Here is a 19,150-nt window from a genome sequence, read left to right on the forward strand (position 1 = left end):
TAGGGACGTCATTTCCGTTTCCGGGACATAGATGCCTTCCTCCAATCGGCGTTACTCAACCCGTTTCTACTTTTGTCAGGCCAGCCTGGTACTTTCGGTCTTTTGGGTAGTTGCGCTCGCGGAGGCGCTCGAGCCGTACGTCGCTGAAGGGACGCGCGCGTTGCCTGTCGCGGTGTGGCAGGGACTGAACGAACGGTTATTAGTATTAGTAGTATTTATTTTATTCGTATTGATAGTATTGGTTGTATTACTACTTTTATTATTTTATTTTATTATTAATATTATTTTGCCTCTAATAAACACGTTTTTGAACGTTTTTTATGGGGAAATGGGGAAACAAGCCTCGTTTTAAAATCGGAGAGTTGCCGCCCGCCCGATTTTTTTTTTTTTCGTCTGCGGATAGGAGATGTTATACAACAGGTTCAAAAACAACGAGTCCTGTTCTTAAGTTCATGAATTAATAAGCAGTAGTTTCCCATGAAATCTATCATTGGCTAAAGCAAGCCTTACTCTCGTAGTACCGAAAAACCATTTTTTGTCCTTTCTGCATAAGTTTGGGGATGGGGCACGTTGATCTACAAAAAACGCCCCCCCCCCCTCGTTTTTTCATCTAGTCAATTGAGGCTGATTGTAATACAGGTATTATTTTGCCTTCGTTTTTAAATCAGTTTGAAAACAAGTCAGTGAAATTTTGAAAATCAAAATTTGGATGATGGATGGGTGTTACTGTTTTAAAAGATAGATAAAATAAGGTATTTTGCTTTGTGCCTCCAGTACTATTTTAGAAAAAGTTTCACTAACTTACTAATGCTTCCTCTGCCTTCTTGCAGGTGCTTATCTGAAAGCAAAATCCATTTAAGTACAATAAAGATAGAAAAAAAAGGGCTTGTACTTTTTTTTTTTTTTTTTTTTTTTTACAAATGTGGGGTGTAAATCTGAGCCTTGTTTTGAAGTGTGAGTTCCAGCCCTGAAACTTTTTCTAAGGATCTGCTAAATTATTCTTGTTCATGTAATATAGAAGAATGAAGGTAAAGGAAGAAAAAGAAGAAACTTTCCTGCTTTTTCTTTCCAGTGCTGGGGCCAATGAAACTAAAGACATGAAAGGAGCATACCAAGGAAGGTTTTGATATTTAACTCTCTTGACAAATAAAGGCATAAAGAGATAACTGGGTTTTTCCTAGTGATCATTAATCACTAAAACATATTTACTAATGTTTAAATAATAATAGCATTGACTGCTATTACAGAAAATTAAATATGAATTAAAATATAACTATCGTCTTTAAAAAGGACACTTCTTATATATGTAAACCACAAGACACCTTTTCTGATTAAGGTCTGATGCTAGATCCAATGTGTGAATTGTTTAAAAAAGTTTCTCCCTGCCTTTGTACTTAGGATTTTTTAAATAAAAAGCACTGACACAATTCGAGTAAATGGGGCAAGTTTTGTCTCTCTCTTTTTCAAAGCATGGAACGATAGAACATAAAAAGGAATAGTTGAGATAAATGATTCTGGGGGACAAGGTTATGTAGAGGATGGACATTTCATGTAAGTAGCAGGCTGAGAAAGGGTAAAAGGGTAAAACTTTTGCTTAGTGGATATGAAGGGATCTAGTACAATAACCCGGTCGGCTGTTTTCCCTTAATTTATCCATATTCCATTATAATTTCCATTTTGTTTAATGTGTTTTTGGAGAAAGTGGAGATAATACTGCATGTGCATTGAAGTATCCATATTTTAAAATTTTAAGCAGGCTTAAATAATGTCAATTATTATCCAATAGTTATAGTGCAATAATAACTAATTATAAAATATGAATTTACCATCAGTTTGTTGTTTGTGAGTCACCAAGGATTATGCCACATAAGAAGGGTGGCTGTAAAATGTTTGAACGAATAAGTGGGAAAAATGCATGCTGTTTTAGTAACAGCAGAGATGAAGACAAAGAGATGTGGAAATTACCCTCTCATATTGTATCTCTCTTTTATGACTTTAAAGAAGCAAAAAATAATAATATCAGGATGATTTGGCACATCTGAGAATAATGTTGAGAAGCAACCACATATGCTTCTGGGAAAGCAGTTTCTTAGGGTAATGATGAGGGAATTCAAAAGAAATGTAGAAATTATTAGAGAGGGCAATACTGTCAAAATGTTTTAGTAAATCTATAAGCTGGCCAAATAGTTATATCGGACTATATATTTGGCTGTAGCTTCTTAGAATATTCCCTCCCTGATCTATAAAATCATTGGCTTGCAAAGTGGTAGCCTACTTAAAAAGCAAAGCATATACATAAAGCTTCCTACAAGGCATTAAAAATGGAACTAGGAAACATAAAGGCACTGGTCAACCAACACTGATTCATTTCATAATCATTTATTTCAGTCATGTTCCTTGAAATATAGTGGAAAAGAAATGTATAAGCGTATTACATTACAATAACATAAATCATCATACCTCTATTTGGATTTTAGAGCCTGTGCTATGAGACAAATAAATTGTTTCACAGAGTTATATCACTACAAAAATCCACTTTAATGACTTCGTTTGGTTCTCATTCTTGTTACAAAATAGCAGTTTCTATGGATTAATCTGTCACCATGAATTCATAATTTATATTTAAGTTACTACAGACCAGTGATTTCTAACATCAAGACCTAAAATAAATAACCATACAAAGCACTTGATATTCTTGCCACCTAATTCTTACATATTTGCAGCTGGCAACACTCTCAGAACATAATTACTATTATCAAGCAAGAGCAATATATGCTCCAGTTAATTTCCTTTCAGGAGTTATTCCTTGCTTTATTTATAGTTTGTTTGTATCTTGCACTGATTTCAGTGGAGCCCAGTCATATCTGTTATTCTAGTTTTTATTATTTTTATGAACATGACATTCCTTGTCCTTCATTGTGCTGTATGCTTTGCTTATTTTGATCTTAGGTAGAGAAAACATCTGGGTTTCAAAGAAACCTTAGTAGTCACCCCCTTTATTACATTTCATTTAAACTGGGGACTCTACAATGACAGTAGTGAATCCTGAAGGTATGCAAACATTGCATACATGGTAATAATGACTAGCTTTGACTATAAATGAGATATATATAAGAGAAAGGGAAAAAAAGATAATTGTTCTTCCAGAACTAAAAAAAAAAGAGATGTTAAGAAGAGAATAAACATCCCAAAGGTTCTTTTCTCAAAAGGCAACTGGACTTTGTTTTTGTTTTTCTTGAAAAACAAAGTCTAGTTGCCTTTTTTAAAAAAGCACCTTTGGAGAACCATGACCTGGATGACTGAGAATCTCTACAGACAAGAGGATAAGCAGTAGGTCAAAAATGTTTCCATCATCTCTTCTTTGATGGAAACTGATCACCTGCTCAATGTCAAGCTATTTTTTTTATTTAACCTGAACAAGCAGCAGAATTCATTTAGTAAAAGTGAAACTTATTATTCTTGACCACCAAGATGGATTAAGAAGAAAATAGACTTGTACTTTGGAAACAGGTATCACCAATGTGCAAAACACACATAAGAAAATGTTATGATGGGAGATCAAGTAGTAATAGAAGAAATCTGGTGCTTGGGTTTATAGATCACTGAAAGATTTACAATGCACGATAGGTTTAGTTGCTTTGAGATTCTGCTCATGATGGGACAGACTAAGGAGATCAATTCTACAAGTAGGATAAAAATGAAACTCACGGAAGTTTTTCAAATCATAAGAAAATTTCCTTCAGTGAATTCCTTTGGTTTAGAATGTAACCAAAAACATATGGAGAACAAATTAGTTTAAATGTATAGCAGTGCAATGAGGACATTGTAGAGAAAAGTATGTGTATACTAAAGAGTGGCTATCAGATCATTTTGTAGATTATTTTGTGAAAATCCCTGCAATTACTTAGTTTAAAACTGTTTGTTAGCAAGGTAATACTAAAAAATAAATTTATATAGCTTCTGAAAACTCCCAGGAAGAAATATTATTTCAAAGAAAATCAACCAACCCTTTTTTGTAGGCCCCTCATGCCTAAAATGTACTTTTATCTCTATATAATTTGGTTTTAGAGACATTTTCATCAGGAGAAGCACATTCTGACACTGAACAGCTCTTATTCTTTTCCTCAATCCTGCTGCATTAACTCTGTAGGCCTTATCATACACTATTCTAAAAACACTTTTAACCCTTAAGACATATATTTGGGAAATTAGTAGAACCATAGAAAGGAGAGATGAGAGGCATCAGAATAGCTTTGTTGCGTGAATAGACTTCTGTTCGTTTGTTCAGGGATTCTATCGCCTCTGTTGTTTGCAAAATATTTTCTCGCCGAGGAAGCCCTTGCCTATTTTATTCAAATAGTGTTATTTATATTTGTTTAGCATCAATAGGGTGAATGGGTATTAAGTTTCAGAATGGAGAAAATCCTTATGTAAAAGAGCAATATGTGGAGTTCATGACCTTACAATAACTTTTCCCAGGCAGCCAAGCAGTCCTACAGTGGAATGCAATAACTTGATAAGTTGTCAGACTCTACTGATGCTAACAAGGTTGACTGGATCAGGAAGACTTTTATGATGGAATGTGGCTGCTGAAAACAGCTCTCCCCTGAAATTGAGGAATATAAACTGGAGAAGAAATAGTGTACCTAAAGGACTCTGAATCTAGTCTCTTGACTATTATCCTGGAGATAATAGTAACATATTCACTGCCTAATTCATTGCCCAACTTCTGTCCAGTCAGGCTTCTTTCATTCTTTTGGTTAAGTTTAAAGACAGAATACTGACCTTGAATGAATATGTAAGAGCTTCACAGTAGATAAACATGTTTTTTTAACAAGAAAATGGGTTATAGCCATATTCACAGCCTGGTTTCCTATATTATTTATTTTATTATGTATTTTATATATTTGTATGTCTCACTATCCAGAATCATTAATAAGGTATGTTTTACTCAGATTTAAACCAATAACTCATGAAAAACCAATACAATTATAATATACTAAAATAACAAAAGATCACAGTGAAAATTCTTGCTTTAGGCCAGCAGATTGCATTTTATTTTAATTTTGTGAACATTCAAAATAATCTTCATTTATGATTTAAACTAAAATGCTAAGCTCTCATTTTACTCCTTTAAAATTCTTCAATCTTTGGTCATTATGAGGATTGTTCTTGCAAAACATTTGAGTCATTGAGGTACAAATAAATTTTAAAAACTTGTGGGAAAAATAAAAAAATATATATTTTCCCTCAAAACATTTCTACAACAAACATTAAAATGAATTGCATGCAAAGAATTCATTCAGATAAAATGTTTTTGAGTAGCAATGTCTGGTGTCCAAATTCATTCCCAAAGAAATGTTTTGGGTTTTTTTGCCTTCTCCTTTGGGATTGCCTCCTGTAGTTTGTGAAGCTTAATAATGTCCAAGTTAGATGTCCCCTAAATTAGATTCTTCATCTATAGGCTTCAGTCTGGAATTGAATTCTAGTGGAAACAGTCTCTTTGATGATGATGGCAGGGAGAGACAGATAAAACTGATATAGAAGAGTTAAAGACTATTTTTTCTTCTTCAAGGCATTCAGATTCCAAAATGAAGCATTTTATAATTATACAAGCTCTAGATTGTAGGGGAGGATGATTTTTAAGCACTCAGGACACATTCCCCCGCCCCCCATGTTATCCCTCTCCTCCACCTTTTAAGCAGACCAAAGCTGTCTATCCCTCTTCTCCTTCCCTTCTCTCTTTCAGGGAGAGGGCATCATGTGCCACTTTCATTCTAGGGGAAATCAAGCCTGAATACACACTGGAAACAAGCATCAGGAAACAAAACAAAACAAAATCTCATTTAGAACACATCGTACAGGTTGGAAAAGTTTATAATGCTGGGCATGGTGGACAAGTAGAAGAAAAGGTCAACAGCTCATGAGGTTGATAGTCAGAGTATGTATTAGAAGCCACAGGAATACATCTGCAAGATTCGTGTGTTGCAGAACTTCTGTCCACAGACACAAGGAGCTGATTATGATTTGAAGGATTTTAACAACATCTGCATGCTTTCATCTTGTATCCTAAAGTTCCATGCTGTCACACATCAGCCAAATGAACAATGGGGGCAGGGAAAGTGAACCAGTATTTTAAAGTTTTTTTTTTCCAAATTGAAAATAGATCATATATCCTTTGGGGTGATTTCATAAGCAAAGCACTTACTGACACAGCAAAATCAGCAATGAAACTACTTTGACTGTAAATTGACTTAACATCACTTGATGGTGGTATTGGACATATAGAGTCTTGATTCAGCCAAGTTTGGACAGAAGGCTTTTTTCTTTCACAAAATTGGTACCTATTGTATGATGTATGAGAAAGCTACCATCCACTGAGACCCTGAAAGTTCCTGCAAACTTCAATAATTCAAATTCAAGTTCAGTGTGATCTGAGTGAGAGGAACCAATGGAAAGTGCCTCTTTCCAAGATTAGGTTGTTCTTAATCATAGCACCTTGCCCGGGCAACTCAGTTTGCATAACAAACTGCCATTATTTTTTACTAAAAATCAAGTTGTCTTCAAATTAAGTTCTACCCATCAATGGTGGGATTCACTACGTGGCTTGGTGGGCGTGGCAGGGGAAGAATACTGTAAAATCTCCATTCCCACTCCTGGGGGAAGGTTACTGCAAAATCCCCATTCCCTCCCCACTTCACTAACCTGATTTCTAGCTCTGTTCTCCTGTGCAGGGCAACAAAAGAAGACCCAGCCGATCAGCTGGGACTTGGAAGGCAGAGAATAGATGGGGCAGGGCCAGTCAAGTGGTATTTGCCGGTTCTCTGAACTAAAAATTTCCGCTACCGGTTCTCCAGAAGTGGTCAGAACCTGCTGAATACCACCTCTGCTACCCATGCTGATTTCCTGGAAATGTCAATTTATTTTTCTTAACAATATCAAAATGCTTCTTTGGTATTGCTCTGAGACCATAACCATTCCACCAATAAAGAAGAATATTTGTAACTCGGATGAAATGAGAGTTCTTGGTGTTCTCTTTGCTTGCTTGTTTTCTTGCAGATGTTTTATACCCAAACTAAGTAATACCATCTGTGCTAGTAAGGAGTGGGGTTTGCTTTCAGTTCTAGTTCTCAGTTATGTTCTAATGGTTTTCCCTGACAGTGTTAATGGAAGTTGTCTTGGAGATTGTTTGGTTGCACTGCTTCAGCTTGTTTGGCAGTTCCTTGATTGGGGTATTGTTTACTTTTGGTTGTTGGTCTAATGTTAATCTTGAAGTTAATCAGCAATCAATGCCCAGATAAGCATACTGTAGATTCAAGAAGTAAATATCCCATTCAAGGAACTGCCACACAAGCCTAAACAGCCCAACCAAAGAACCGCCAAGACCCCTCCCACCAGTACTGACAGGGCAATCCATTAGAATAGGGGTGACAAACTCAATTTCATCAGGGTTATGTTTAACCTCAGGGGGATGGGGTGGGCATGGCCAGGATGGGCATGGCCAACTTGATGTCACTCATGTCGGGGGGTGCCTATGGTGGCCTGAGCGCTCTGCCAGCAAAAACAGGCTCCCAAGCTCTGATTCTGGCTGTAACAGCCTCCTGCGACCCTCTGCCAGTGAAAACGGAGCTTGGGAGGTCACACATGGCCCTCTGTTTTTGGCTTAGATGGCCTGCAACCCCCTGCCAGGGAAAACAGAGCTCAATTTTTCCTATCAGAGGGACTGCAGGCTGGTCCTTCGCTGTTTCCAATGCAGCCCTGCAGGCAAGATCTAAGCACCCTGTGGGCCAAATCTGGCCCATGGGCCTTGAGTTTGACACCCCTGCATTAGAATATAAACTGAGAGCAACCCTCCCGCCTTATTAGAAATGATGATGTTACCTAGCTTGGGTAATGAAAAGTTTGCAGGAAAACAACCAAGCTTGGAGAGCACCAAGACCCCTATAGCCATGATATTTCTTCTTATTCAACTTCTATCCAATCAACCCTGCTTCAATTAAAGTCAGCTAGATGGGCAGATTGCTTCTTATGAGCTGCTAGAAAGCATACATGTGTAGCTTATTTACATTCTATAATTATCAATATGAGAGATGAATATCCTTAAACATGGTCTCAGCAATTTAATAGCAAATAAAATAGGTCATTGTTAGGCATCTATCTCCTTTGTTTCTAATATCTCATGAAGTTCTATTTTCATGAAAAATAGAAGAAAACTGGCACACCAGTCTATAACCTTCTTGCTGCATAAAATTACTGATAGTTCTCATTTAGTGATCACAACTGGGACTGGCAACTCTGTCATTAAGAAAAGCGGTGACTAAGTGAAACTGGGACTGTTTCTTCAATCTTACTGCAGCTTTCCTCTGCTTTACAGACCTGCGGCCATAAATGTCAGGACTCCAAGCAGTTGTTGAATAAAGCTGACTCTAATTGAGGATTACTTGTACAGGTAAATGTCTACTGTTAAATATTAGTAATAATAATGACATTAACATGAATGGCTGAGCCAGGAGCTTTGTTTCTTCTAGTTTATACTATGAATATACTGATTTGTGGCTTTATGTAGCAGGTGTTTTTCTTAACTTTTTTTTTTCCTTGTGTGGCAGAAATCTCAAATTGGAGGAAATGAGCCCTCTTTTATTTAAATTTCCTGAGATTAGAGGAAGGACACTTGCCAAGCAATGCCTCTTCACTTCAAAACCTCTCCTCATAAATTATGTCAGGCAAACTTATTAAAAGTCTGTAAAAATTTCCTATTAAAAATAGTTGATTGCAGCCCAGATCCTGGCAGTTTTTTGCTTGTTCTGAAATTCCACGGCTGTCTTAAAGAAATATATTCTGAGACAAAAGGTTTTGTTTCCTTAGTAATAAATTATTTTTGCTATATACAAAAGGAAGATAAAACTTTCACTTATGTTTGAGGGAAGGAAGATTTTAGTGATAACTTCAAATAATCTATAAAAAGAATATGAGAATGTAGATGTAGACAGCAAATTAAAATCAGACTTCCTGTGTGTTTTTGCAAAGCAATTGCTTTTCAAGCCATTGAAGATTATGACCAAGGATAATGGAATGGCTTACAAAAAAACATACAATAATAGGCAACGTAATATTTTCAACTATGATCTCATAACAGTATATGTAAAAAAGATATTCTCTTCTCATGAGCCTTATATTTTCTCCCTGCGTGTCTATATTATGGAGGTCAACCCAACTCAATCCACTATAGGATAAAGATTTCTACACTGAAGGTCATGGACAATAATCTACCATGCTGGTCAAGTGTGGGCTGATAGATGACAGTCCTTGACTTCCCAGTCTATGAGTGAAAGAGAGAGAAATGGGCCTAAAATCACCGTGTTGACTCCTATGCCTCAAGGAGAAATAGAACCTGCATATCTTTGCCCCTAGTCAAGCAGTATGACCACTACCCCTCACTGGCTCTTGTTATATATGGGCAGTGAGTGGGTATATGTATTACATAAATACACACATATGTATGCAATGTGATATCTACATATGAGCAAAACTTCCACATAGGAAATAGCATACCTCTTTGATATGTACTAACATGAATGATGATTATGCTACATCACCTTGGGAACAATTTTGTATTAAATAAATCATTGAATAAAAGAATAAGTAATAAGGCAACTATGATCTTATAGACAACGATCTCTCATCCCTTGATTGGCAATCTCTATTCACTGGATGCTATACTGTTGAAGACCATTACAACATATTTTTACTTGAAGTCAAAAGAGTCATCAAACTATATGTTCCAACAACAACTCCCAAAACAAAACAAAAACAGATTACCCATAACAATAAGGAAACTTCAATCCAAAAGAGACCACTCTGGCGGAAAAACAAATCTGGTCACATTGCCAATTTCAAATGCCGATACAAAAATTTATGCCACCAGATAAAGACACATTAAACAAGAGGAAAACCTTCTATGCACCAATTCCACCCGCGCTTTTTACAATTTGGTAAACAACAAACTAAAAGACTCAAGGTCCATCCCACCCCTGATAGGACCTAATGGTAAAGACTGCAACGATGACACCATTAAAGCCAACATCTTTAACACATTCTTCGGCTCAGTATTTGTAAACAGCAATGGATCATGCCCAGTATTTCCTAGCCGAACCACAGACAACTACAATGATCTAATACATATTGATTTTACAGAAGACAATGTTGAAAAAGCACTACGCAATCTAAAACCATCTCAATCTATTGGACTGGATGGAATATGTGCCTACTTCTTAAAAAAGCTATCTACTGCCATAGCCGAATCTCTAAGCATAATCTTTGAAAAATCTTTCAGGACCAGCTCCTTGCCTAACCTATGGTCACAAGCCACGGTCATCCCCATCTTCAAAAAGGGAGACCCCAGCCTACTTGAAAATTACAGACCAATCTCCTTATGCTGCATCACCTGTAAAGTCATGGAATCAATTATTAACCAATCCATTATCCTCCACTTAGAGACAAACAACCTACTCTCCAATAAACAATTTGGTTTCAGGAAAAAACTATCCTGTAATCTGCAACTCTTACACAGCAAAAACATATGGACTACACAGGGCAAAGCAATAGACACAATCTACATAGACTTCTGTAAAGCCTTTGATTCAGTGGTACATGACAAACTACTCCTAAAACTAAAATCTTATGGTATCTCTGGACAACTACATAACTGGATGGAAGCATTCCTGTCAAACAGACAACAAATGGTCAGAATTGGGAGTGTCCTATTAAATTCTGTACCTGTCAATAGTGGTGTCCCCCAAGGCAGTGTTCTAGAACCAACTCTCTTCATATTCTACATAAATGACCTCTGTGATCATATTAAGAGCAACTGCGTTCTTTTTGCTGATGATGTAAAGCTGTTCAATGCCAAGACAATACTGCTACCCTTCATAGCCAAAAAGGCATTAAGAGTTGTTAACCTAATCCTACGTAGCTTTTTCTCTGGTAATATCACACTACTAACTAGAGCATACAAAACATTTGCTAGACCAATACTCGAATACAGCTCATCAGTCTGGAACCCACATTACCTATCTGATATTAACACAGTTGACAAAGTCCAGAAATATTTCACAAAAAGAGTTCTCCACTCCTCTACTTGTTGTAGAATACCTTATGCCACCAGACTTGAAATTCTAGACCTAGAAAACCTTGAATTACGCCGTCTTCGGTCTGATCTAAGTATGGTATATAAAATCATACATTGCAATGTCCTACCTGTCAATGAATACTTCAGCTTCAACCATAACAACACAAGAGCACACGATAGATACAAACTCAAGGTTAACCGCACCAAACTTGATTGCAGGAAATACTTCAGCAACAGAGTGGTCAATGTCTGGAATACTCTACCTGACTCTGTAGTTTCTTCCCCAAACCCCAAAAACTTTAACCTTAGACTGTCTACTATTGACCTCACCCCTTTCCTAAGAGGTCTGTAGGGGGCGTGCATAAGCGCACCAACGTGCCTACCGTCCCTGTCCTATTGTTTCTTTTATTTTTCTTATATGTACCCATTTCATGTATTCATAACTATGTATATACTTATACCTATTATCTTGTAAGCAATTGACAAATCAAATCAAATCAAATCAAATCAATCAATCAATAAATAAATAAATTTATTATGAAGACAACAATAGAAAATTTACATAACTTGCACTCCTGCTAAAATAGGCACGCTATACCTGTGCATGCAGTAGTTAATGCAGAATATGTAGAATTTTCTATAAATATGAAATAATAGAATCTGTCTTATGAAACAATTGATTTTGAAATTCATTATTACCAGAACAAAAAGTATAAAGAACTGCTTTCTAGAGATATGTGATTAAATCAATTTGTTTCTAAAAGGTGCACATAGATAAGAATGGAAAAATCCCTAAAAGTATGCCTTATAACACTGAAAATATAATTTATGAAAATTATTATTCATTACTAATTAGTTCACTAGAGATTTCAGTGTATATAATGCAACATTTATTCTTGTTAATTTTAACACTGCGATTTTATTTTTAATTTGGGAGTAATTTAGATTGAACTCAGTGAAACTTGTATCAAACTGTTTTGTACAAATATGATCTCAATTTATATTTAACTGAGAACTATTTACTCAGCTTTAGGGAAGTTAATGAGACCTAGTTTGATATAGTGATTAAGGTATCAGGCTAAAAACCAGAGGACTATGAGTTCCAGTCCTGCCAGGCACAAAGCCAGCTAGATGATCTTGGGCCAGTCATTTTCTGTCAGCCCTAGGAAGAAGGCAATGACAAACCACTTCTGAAAAACCAGTTTGCAACAAAAAATCACTTGCTTGAAATGGGTGGCTATAGAAATTAATAAATGAAAAACCTTGCCAAGAAAACTGCAGGGATTTGCCTGGGCAGCCTCTGACAATCAGACATAATTGAACAGAAGAAGAAAACAAAGGAAGAGGATGTTACTAGGGCCAGACTTAGATAACGAATTAGATGAGATGAACAGCATTCTACCCATGTTCCTGCATGTAGAAGTAAAAGGAAGCTATATTTATTGTTTTATTTCCTCCCTAACATCTTCTGTAGGTATGGAAGATCCCCAGAAAAGCTTTTCATTCTGTATCTAATCCAATATATGTAAGACATGTTAAAACGTGTTATGTGAATGGCCACTTTAGTGACAAATGTGTATTAAGTCCAATGACGGTGAATTTAACTCTACACACATTTTTCTTCCATAGTGTTTATCAATCGAAATGTATTTTCGTGCCTTTAAGTCAGTTTTCCACACGTGCCAACTGCCTGGACTAGTCCCTGCTGAATTTTCTTGTCAAGATATTTTTGGAAATGGTTTAACATTGCCTCCTTCTCCCTAGAGCTGAGAGAGAGTGGCTGAACCAAGATAATTTTGTGTCTGAGATAGGATTACAACTCATGGTCACTAAAACAATAATAAAGCAAATAGAATTTGTATCATCTTTAAAATTCAAATATTTAGGGAAAAATATTGTGGTTAAATGCATCAAATTATATTGGTGTGTTGTTTTAATTTTAGGTATGATATATTTAATATTCTTATTCTTTAATTCTGTGAACCATTCTAGAAAAAAAAATAAAAGTTACTAAATGGTGTACAGTAGAACCTCTGGTCATGACCATAATTCATTCCATAACTTTGGTCACAACCTGATTTGGTCGTGACCCGAACCTAATTTTGGAAATTTGGCGCTTACAAAAAAAAAAATGGCGCAGAAGGGGAAATCGGCCACTAAATTTTTGTGTGTGTGAAGTTTTTGGTCGGAACCCAATTTGGTCGTGGTCAGAAGTGTTCATGACCAAAAGTTCTGCTGTACAAATATTTAATAATAAGAAACTGCTGAGCCTGCATATCAGGAAACTAGATTTCCCAAAGGTCCTTTTCCAGAAGTTCCCCAGTCTTCATGCTTTTTTCCTGTCTTCTAGTTCAAGAGAGCAGCCTATTATTTGATGCTGCCGCTTTCTGTCTTCTGGAGGGCACATCTTGTCTTCTAACCTCTAACACGTGCATGAAAGAAACATGTCTCATATACTCGGCTACCTTTCTGGAAATTAAATCTCATCAAAATGCAGAAGTTGAAATAATTTCTATTATGCCATCTTTTTGTCATATAGCACAAAGGTGCAGTGACTAGAGAATTTAGTCATTCCCCTTTCATCTCCCCAGGGAGAAATGTAAATCACACAGGGGGACCAAAACCAAACTTTATTATTGAATAAAAATAAAAAAAATGTAAAAGTGTTTTTAAATACCATTGATTTAAATAATAGACATTCAACATGAAAGGAAATCATTATGGTACAAAGTTGCATAAAACTTTGTACAGGAAGTTTTACTTCCTGAAGTAATACGGGAATTTGGCAATTAGTTTTCAAAAATCAAAAAGAAAGCAAACATTCTAGACAGACCATAAGATGGTGCTAGTCTGCTACAAATGAAGAGATCTCTACCCAAAGTCTCCATAAATGGATAGGAGAGTTTTCAAAATATTTTTACAGATCACAATTGGTTCTAGAAGAAAAATATTGTTGTCAGGAATACAAAGTGAAGGAGGAAGATTGAGATTAAACATCCAATTCTATAATTTTTCTAGAGAAATGAAAGATTTGAGACTTAGTCCAATAGAGCAAAAGAAAATTTAAAAATAAAACATGTACATATATTCCTAGTTGCACAGAAACACTGTTGGCTCCGCACTCAGTATTTCATTCATTATTGATTCAGGCTGTTTTGTAGGCCTGTAAATGTAAGTAAACAATATCTCTTTGCAGACATCATCATAATGAATAATGAGGGTTGGTCCATTGACATGATTTTAGGATCAGAATTGCAATGAAAACCTACTTTATACATGAAATATACATGTTTATAATGTATAAATATGCATGGTAATTTGTCTGTATTCCACTGACATTTTAAATACTTGAGACTGGATGCTACAAATATCTTAATGTTAAGTGAATTGATTCTCCTGAATATTTTAGTATCTCTTTGTGGCTCTTCACACCATGAACTGTGATATCATATTGAGCTGATCATGGCTAAACTATGAGGCACTGTTCTTGTGAACTTTTATCTACCAGATTAGATCCAGGTAATGGCACTAGGGGATTTCTGTTTGGCCCCATTGCTGATAGGGTGAGGAATCCATAAAGGTTTATTCTGTATTTTTTCTTTGTTTATGAATATGAAACCTTGAAGAAAATATCATCAAGGGTTTGGAATTGGGTGTCCTGATCCTCAGTTCTACATCTTCCTGTCATCAAAGTCAGGAGAGATGGTGCAAATATTGTTGAAGTGGTGTTTGGATTCTCTCATGAACTGAACACTAAGAAGATGGCGATGTGGAATAGTGACTTATGAATCAAGGAATTGAATGAGACTTTGAATCTGGATGGGTTCAAGTGCCCTAAGGCAGGGGTCCCCAATCCCTGGGTCATAGCCCATCACCAGACCATGGCCTGTTTGGAACTGGGCTGCATGAGCAGCAGGCCAATGCACATGCACATGCATGTGCAAGTTGAGCTGTGCACATATACATGTATGCGCCGGCCTGCTACTCACATGGCCTGGTTTCCCTGTCCCCACAGCTGGGCCACCAAGCCACAAAGGTGATTGCTGCCTGGAGAGATAGATATACAGCCTTGAGGGTGGTCTCAATAGTCCCTCCCTTTGTGACCTCTTGATAAGATTCTTGCAGATGCTTGAGGTCAGGGGTGTCAAACTGGATTTCTTCGAGGACTGGATCAGCATTGTACTTCTCCGCGGACTGGCCAGGGGGGGACAGGGAGGTGGAGGGAGACAGTATAGATGCCTCCTGCAGCACTTTGCTGGCCAAAATGGGGTGCAGGACTGCCTTGCGTGGTCCCCCTGCAGCCCATTTTTGGCCTCCATGGCCTCCTGCAGTACTCCGCTGACTGAAAATGGGCCACGGAGGGGTGCGCATGACCATCCATGCCCCATTTGGCTGGCAGAGGCACTACGGGCTGATCCTTTGATATTTTCAGCCCAACCCCACAGGCCAGATCTAAGTACCCCGTGGGCCTTGAGTTTGACACCTCTGTCCTAGATCAGGGATGTCAAACTCACGTCACGGTGGCATCACAGGACTTTTTTTCCCTTCACTAACCGGGCATGGGCCGGGAGTTTGACAGCCCTGCTTTAGATGGATATATCATTGAAGGTGATTCAAAAGCTGTAACTAGGGGCTTATGAAGTTTGCTGTCTGCCATGTTTTTAGATAGCACATAGCACAATTCATAAGAAACTGCTCTGGCTGCTAATGTTACTAAATAAGTTTCAAGGTTTTGATAAGCCTGTTTAAGTACTGTTTAATACTTAAAAGGTATAATAAGTATTTAGGTCATATTTTTTTACTTAATATATTTATGGATTGTAATCAATCCTAAATTTGAATTAAATTAAATTATTTTATTAATTGCATTTAATAAGTTAATATATTAACGTAATATGTTATAAGTAAAAGTAACATAATATATTAATACATTTTATTTTCTGAATTTTATTAGAGTTAAGATTAGGATTTTTAGATAGTAATTAAAAAAATCTAATTATTAAGAATACATAATGTAAAAAGTAGACCAGATAAAGTTAATATTTCCAAATATTTTGCTAATCATAGCGAAAAAGAAATAGTGTGGATTTTAAGTGAAACACCTATGAACTGTGAGATAAGATGTTTTTAACACCAAATGCCTTACTTTATAAACAATTTTCTATGTCAGAACTTTAATTCCTATATTTTGTTATGCCAGAACCAAAGCGGTTGGTTTCTGCCAAGAAGAGAAAGAAAAAAATGGAATGGAGAAGAGATTTACACAGCTTCATTTAACTAACTTCTATTGGGAAGAAATTTCTATTTGTGTAGTGCAGCACTTGGATCTCGTTCAAGCTGTCTGCATAAACTAGTCTTATTTATTAGCAATGAAGTGCCAGAAATGTGCCTGGCCACTACACAACAAATAAAGAAGACAAGAACTCTCTAAACTCTTTTTAAACAAAGAACGATATGCCAAATGAGACAGGGCTAAGTGCATATCCACATAGTCGTAGGTGCTTTCACTAAAGTTACAATACAGGTGGGGATTGTTTTTTAACAATTTTCAAAAAGTACTAAATTAAACATCAAGGGAAAGTTAAAAGAGAAAGAGATAGTAAGGCTGTAAGGACAAAAGGTTGTTGTGAGAAGGAGAAAGGAAATTGATTATTAGATGGGGTATTACAGGAAAAAAGTGGGAGGGAAGTGGGATGAAGGCCAGTTAGGAAATGGGAAGGGCTGAGCCAAATCAGCATGGTAGAAGATGACACATGAAGATTGCAGCCAAGAACAGAGGGAGGGGAGGGGAAGAGGAGACGAGAAGTAAATGAGGTTGAGCCATGAGCAACATGCAGCCCTCAGTACTTAAAAGTTAGCTGTTGGATGCAAGCAGAGGTTGCCATTTATTTCAGGAAAATGTGACACCCAGAGGCTACTTCAAATATACTTTTTTTCTGAATAGAAATTACAGATCACAGTATTCAAAAGAAATGAACCGAAATTTGGAATGGAAGGGAAGGGAAGGGAATGGAAGAGAAGGCAAGGCATGGCATGGGAGGAGAGGAGAAGAGAGGAGAGAATCCTTTATTGACCAAGTGTGATTGGAGACACAAGGAATTTGTCTCCAGTGCAGAAGCTGTACATACAAGCAACAAGCAATAAATCATGATCATAATAATAATACAATCATGAATCGTAAGAAACAACAATCTGTAGGTAAAAACAATGTGTAACAATGTAAAAAAATGGTATAATTAGATAGGGCAATCAGTAGTTTTTTGAAAGGCAAATTTCAGCACATTGGAATGTCATAATAGTATTATTGAATGCTCAACACAATTCACATAGATTAAACATAACAGTCCTATAAAGTGAGTGATATATTTATAGTGTAATAGTAAAGAGGCTATGCAAACCAAGTTGAGACTTTGCAGATCTGACTCTGTAACCATTGTACCTGGTATACTGGCCTTCATTGCATGAAAATATTTCCTGCCACCACCTCTGAATCGAATGGTATATGAGAATCTGCAGGCCTGTTCTTTAAGAGGAAGTATGATCTTGCTCACACAAGCCGAACCTCAGTCCTTGAGCTGTTTCCTATTCACCATTAGCAACTCTGCTTGATCTAGCTTTAAATTCAGCTAGTTTTTTCTTATTCCCGCCTAAGAAATTATATTGACATGGTGGGTGGGCTGGAACGTCAGCTGTGAGAAGCGTGGAACAAGGACAATGTAAAACTGATAAAAATTGTAACCACAATTACCCAAAATAATTAATGAATGCATATTGCTCCATCTTTACAAGAGAGATAATTAGAACAGGGTGTTGGCACCTTAGACTGCCTATACATAATTTTCTCACTTAAAATAATAGTTGGAAGCTCTGCACTGTAACATTATCTTCTTAAAAGTAGAGGTGGTATTCAACTGGTTCACACCGGCTCGGGTGAACTGGTAGCGGTGATTTGGCATGGGTCACCGAACTGGTGGCGACCCCCTGGCTGGCCACGTCCCCAACCCAGTCGCCCGGTCACCCAGTCGCTCACTTGTCCCAGTCACTCTCCTAGCTTTCCCCATAAGGAGTGTGAAGGGAGACAGACACCACACCTCTGAGGAAAAGAGGAGGTGTCAAAGCCCTGGCTGTCATCCGGGAGGGGACTGCGGAGGGACCCATCACATGCCCTGTCGCCCCTGCCGCCGCTACTTTTGCTCTCGTTCTTGGCTTCTTCCATGGGGGCACTCTTAAAGTCAATCTTTAAGAGCTGGAAGACGTTTTGTTAGATTACCGCCAACTCATCATTGGGAGAGGTGTAGCCCCTGAACACACAATAATCTTGGTAGACAGTTCTCTGACTTCTGCCTCCCTTCATGCTCCTTGTGCATGCTGGGAGTGCCTAACCAGAACGAGAGAGAGCGAAATTGGCTGCTCTGAGGCGAGCGCCTTGGCTTCCCCTCTTGTTCCTCACAGTCACCCTGAGCTGGTACGGTTCTTTACTTGGGCAGCCAGACAGCCACAGCAGCACCTGCAGCAGCAACAGGCAGCGCCGCAACAACGAGTTACAGTAAGATTTGGCTGTGCAAATTTATCTCTGAGGGGCTTCTGGCAAAAAAACAAAACAAAAACCACCCCAAAAGAAAGTCAGCAGGCAGACTCAGCAGGCAGTCATGATCTTTAGTTGGGCTTTTTTTTTGTCAGCCCAAGGGCGGAGGGGGGGGGAAGGTACGTAGGAAATCACCCTGTCTCTGCAGCATCGGTCATGTGACTGAATGGGTGTGGCCAACTTGACGTCACTCGCAGCAAGGTGCGTAGCAAGGTGCGCACCGCCATGCCCACCAAACAAGCCATGCCCACAAAACAGGTAGTAAAAATTTTTGAATCCTACCACTGCTTAAAAGGTATTAATTAAAATTCCAAGATACTTATTCTTTCTATGTTTCTTGTCTAGACTGATTGGTGTATTAAAAAAAACTTGATACTTATAGAGAAAATGAAAAGTTTTAAGAAGAAAAGAAACTGGGTGCATTAAAAAGAGCCATT

General features: G+C 37.4%; 1 long non-coding RNA gene across 1 annotated transcript; it reads left to right on the plus strand.

Moving 5' to 3' along the window:
- The first annotated feature begins 51 nt into the window (after positions 1-51).
- LOC148133320 (uncharacterized) lies at positions 52-7,008 on the plus strand. Its single transcript, XR_015746673.1, has 2 exons — positions 52-195; positions 5,750-7,008. It is a non-coding gene; the product is annotated as an uncharacterized LOC148133320 (long non-coding RNA).
- The last annotated feature ends 12,142 nt before the right edge of the window (positions 7,009-19,150 follow it).

Source organism: Notechis scutatus, chromosome 1 (genome assembly GCF_049901735.1).
Source record: "Notechis scutatus isolate UNSWTSFEM ecotype Mainland chromosome 1, rNotScu1.2, whole genome shotgun sequence".
NCBI lineage: Eukaryota > Metazoa > Chordata > Lepidosauria > Squamata > Elapidae > Notechis > Notechis scutatus.